The sequence below is a fragment of the Humulus lupulus genome, chromosome 1 (assembly GCF_963169125.1).
Source record: "Humulus lupulus chromosome 1, drHumLupu1.1, whole genome shotgun sequence".
NCBI lineage: Eukaryota > Viridiplantae > Streptophyta > Magnoliopsida > Rosales > Cannabaceae > Humulus > Humulus lupulus.
The window spans coordinates 260,908,302-260,912,608 of NC_084793.1; the positions used below are offsets into that span (position 1 = coordinate 260,908,302).

Sequence of the window (4,307 nt, forward strand, 5' to 3'; positions counted from 1 at the left end):
ATCCCGTGATGTGGGCACTTTCGAAGCAACTCCTTAAACCTTTCCCAAGCGCCATATAGAGACTCCCCCTCCAACTGATGGAAATTATTAATCTCTCCTCTAATTCGAGCTGATTTAGGAGTAGGAAAATACTTAGCAAGAAACTTCTGGGCAAGGTCCTCCCATGTGGCAATAGAGTTGTCTTGCAACAAGATCAACCACCTTTTAGCTCTATCCCTTAAAGAGAATGAGAACCGTCTCAATCGAATTGCATCACTAATTACCCCACATAGCTTGAATGTAGCACATATCTCTAAAAAGGTTGTGATGTGTAGATTAGAATCCTCGTTAGGTAGCCCCCCAAACTGAACACAGTCCTGCAACATCTAAATAATCAACGACTTGATCTCCAAGTTGTTAGCCTCTACATTAGGTAGATGAATACTAGAATGTATCCCTGTAATAGAAGGGAGTACATAATCCCTCAAAGGTGGGTTAGCCTCAACTGCAGCATTACCCTAATTCAAATTATTGTTGGCAACATTATTAACATCCGGCGCCATTCTTTCCAGTCTTTTCTGTTTTCTTTTTCTTTTGCAAGTCTTCTCAATCTCAGGAACAATAGGCACCAATATATTCAAACCCTGACGTCACATAAACTAGATCACCTGAAATTGAGAAATTTAAAAGCAACTCAATTTAGAAAACGTTATAATAAAACCAAAGTAGAACGAAAAACAATTCATTTTGATATTGAATATTACTCCCCAGCAATGGCGCCAAAATCTTGATCAGTGATATATGCATGCAAGTGTACGTGGTCGTGTCAAGTAATAAATTCTGTAAGAACGGATATCGTCCCACGGGGACTATTAACCAATTACCAATAATCGCTTTTCACTTTGTATTCGGTGAATAAAATTTAAATGAATAATTATAAAATATGAACAAAATTTAAATAAATGTAAACATAGCAATAAATCAAAAGATAAAAAGGGAATCACTAATCAGTTCTAAATCTCTTCTTCCTATTCTAATAGCAGGTTAACAAAAATTGATTCATATTCTTTTTTAAGATATAAGATCTCAACCTATATGCAAGTTTTCTACATCTCTATGATAAACCTAAACACATAGCAGGCATTAAGAATGGTAGCCTAATTACTACACAAGTCATACAGGTACTCTCTTCCAATATGTAAACTAGATCTATATAACGATAGTGTAGCGACCCAAATTTGGTAATAAAGCTAGGGGCTTCGATTAGCGTGCCTGGAGGGCAATAATTGTTATATTGTATTAATATGTGTTAATTTAATGAATATGTGATTAGAGTGCATGTTTAGGCGATTAAATATGCATGTGGGCCACATTTGGTTGTCAGGGGCATATTTGTAACTTTATCCCGTTGAGGGCATAAATATGAAGGTGATATATTTGTGTTGCACGTTTCGAGACGGTCCTAGGGAGCTGTTTAGCTAGAAAGTCACAATGGGGTCAAATACCCGGCTCGGGAGCGGCCTAGGGGTATTTCGAGAATATTATAACTTGAGTTTGGGAATTTTTGGGTAATGGTTAGTGACACTTTGGTAACCTGGGTAACTATAAGTAACTCTTGAGGATAGTTACTTTAAGTGTGAAAGTGGTATTTTTGCAAGAGGATAGGGAAAGTCTAGGTTGCCCTTGAGGATTAGTTAGAATATTGAATAGAAGGAAGGGCAATTGGGTCTTTTGGTTTAGGGGATAGATAGCCTTGGCTGAATGAAAAGTTAGAACGTTCTCACCTCTTTGTTTATGCAAGAGTTGTGTTGGGGAGCTCTAGAGAAAACTAGGGAAAAATAGAAAAGAAGAAAGGAGCTAAGCTTCTTTGAGGCTAGGAAGGAAATCAAGGCTGAGAATTGGGTTAAATAGAATCAAGCAAAGGACAAGGTTAATTTAGAGGTAAGATTTCATATCTGATTTTTAGGTTTCTTTGCTTATTTTGAGAATTTGGGTTGAGTGCTGAAGGTTGGATTTGTGGCTTGATATTGTGAAATCCAGCTTGGTAATCAAAGGGGTTTAGGTTGGAATTGGAATTGGAGGAAGCTCAGAGTCGAATTTTAGTTTCAGGTAAGAATTGCGTGCATCTTTGAAGTTGGTTTCTGGTGTGGTTTAAGATTTTTGAGGGGTGGTTTAAGTTTTGTAAGTTCTGGTTTAAGTTTTATGAAGTTCTTAACCAATTTGTGGAAAATGAGTTTGAATGTGTGTTTGGGCTTGTAATTGATGTTTTAGAGTTGTCATGTGGTCTATTTGAGGTTTTGGAATGAATTTGGGACTTAGGTATGTCTTGATATTGATTTGGGAGTGTTTTGGCTCGGGAAAATGTTGGGGAAAAACCCAGATTTCTGGGTTCGCGTATGGGGGTCGCGGCCCTGTTCTTCCGTGTCGCGGCGCTAGGATGTATCAGGGGAAGGGAATGTCTCTAGGCGCCATGGCCCCTAAGGGTCAGTGCTGCGGCACTAGGGCATTTCTGGGCAGGGGAAAATTTCAGTTTTTAGGCTTTTTCCCAGGGGGCTCGAGGGACGCTTCTGCCACCTTGTGTGGGGATCTGGGAGGTCCCGAGAGCTCGGGATTGGTTCCGGGAGATGTTTTTGAATTGGTTAGTAATGAGACTGCTATGTATGTGTTGTGACTAGGTTCTCAGCGTGGCTCGGGTTAGAGGAGCGTGCTCGAGGGTTCAGCGCTCAAGAAGCTCGGGACACAGGTAAGAATGTTGTTGTACCCATAGTGCAGGGCAAGGCACCATAGTTGTGTTGCAGGGCACGACCCTATATGATTATGTGTTGGGTGTAGCCCATTGATTATGTTAGCATATGCTTAAGTTATGTTTAATTATGTTGTGTGTGCATATAAGTGAATGATCGGCAAGAGCTGAGAACGGTAAAGGCTGGGAACGGCGAAGGCCGAGAACGGTAAGGGGCCGAGAGCATCATTTAGCACGCAGAGTGCGAGTTGCCAGGGTGGAACCCTAAAGGATACCTGGGATATCCTTACGATGTAGAACGCAACCTAAGGCCTGGTAAAGTGGTTGGGACGGCATAGCCGTATGTGTGTTAGCATGTTGGCGAATTTGTTATATGTTGAGTGGTTCATGTGCATATGTTATCTATTTTTGTGGAGTTTTCTTGCTGGGCTTCGATTCACGAGTGCTCTGTGGTGCAGGTAAGGGCAAGGAGAAAGTCAACCGACCATGAGTATGGAGAGCGTGAGGCGACGCATACATGTCTGGTCTGCCTGGTTGCCACGACCAGGGGTATTTTTGGAAGATGCTTTTAATAATCCTTATTTTGTCGTATAGTCGACTTTAAGTGTATTACGAGTTGTAGATATTTATAAACAGTGTTTTGGATCCCAAATGTTAAACGTTTTATGATTTTTAGTAAATGGAATTATTTTCAACTTTTATGACTCTGTATATGGTTTAATTACACATTTGTCTTAAAACCTCGATTAGCGAGTTAAAAGCACGTTTTAAACTCACTTAGTAACGACTCTAAGGTAGTAGGGCATTACAACTTGGTATCAGAGCGAGCCAAGGTTTATTGGTTCTGGAGATTGACCGAACATGTACGCTCGCTGTCACTAACAAGCTCGACTCAGGGTTGGTTGGTATGATTGATTAATATGTTTGAATATGTGCTTGAATGCCCTGTTTTCCTACTTATTTCATATAGAGCATGATGAATGAGTTAACCTATTCATGACGCCAGGGCATGGCCGATTGTGGGTTACATGCTATCTGTATGTTATATGGGTTACTGTTTTTGGTTGACTGTTGTAATTGGGAGGTGGTGTTGAATTTTGTTATCATGCCTGATGAGCGGCGTCGTTGGTTGCAGGCATACAATTTTGATGCCTCAACAATCATCTAGACTCTGCAGCAGTCGGGCTGAGGATGACAATCAGGGTCAAGACCCTCCACCTACCCCACAGAATTGGCAACAAATGTTTGCCGAAATGGAAGCAAGGTTGCAACGAATAGAAGAAGAACTCCGACAGCTGAGGCAGGAGGCCCCTCCACAGGTCACTGGGTTGCCAATATAGCAGGTTGTGGCGCCAGTGCCGGTTCAGCCTGTGATGGAAAACAGGTGGGAACCTTTGTATGAAAGGTTTAGGAAGCAGCATCCTCCCACCTTTGAGGGTGGACCAGACCCATTGTGGGCAGAGTAGTGGATGAATATGGTTTGGTAGTGAACAATGGACCAGACCCATTGTGGCCAGCTACAGGTTTAGAGAATATGCCCGCATCTGGTGGGATGTAGTGGTTCAGAGAAGGAATGTGGCAGTCA

General features: G+C 41.6%; 1 non-coding gene across 1 annotated transcript; it reads left to right on the plus strand.

Annotated features, from left to right (window-relative positions):
- Positions 1 to 105, plus strand: LOC133813336 (small nucleolar RNA R71). Its single transcript, XR_009884359.1, has one exon. It is a non-coding gene; the product is annotated as a small nucleolar RNA R71 (small nucleolar RNA).
- Positions 106 to 4,307: the final 4,202 nt, after the last annotated feature.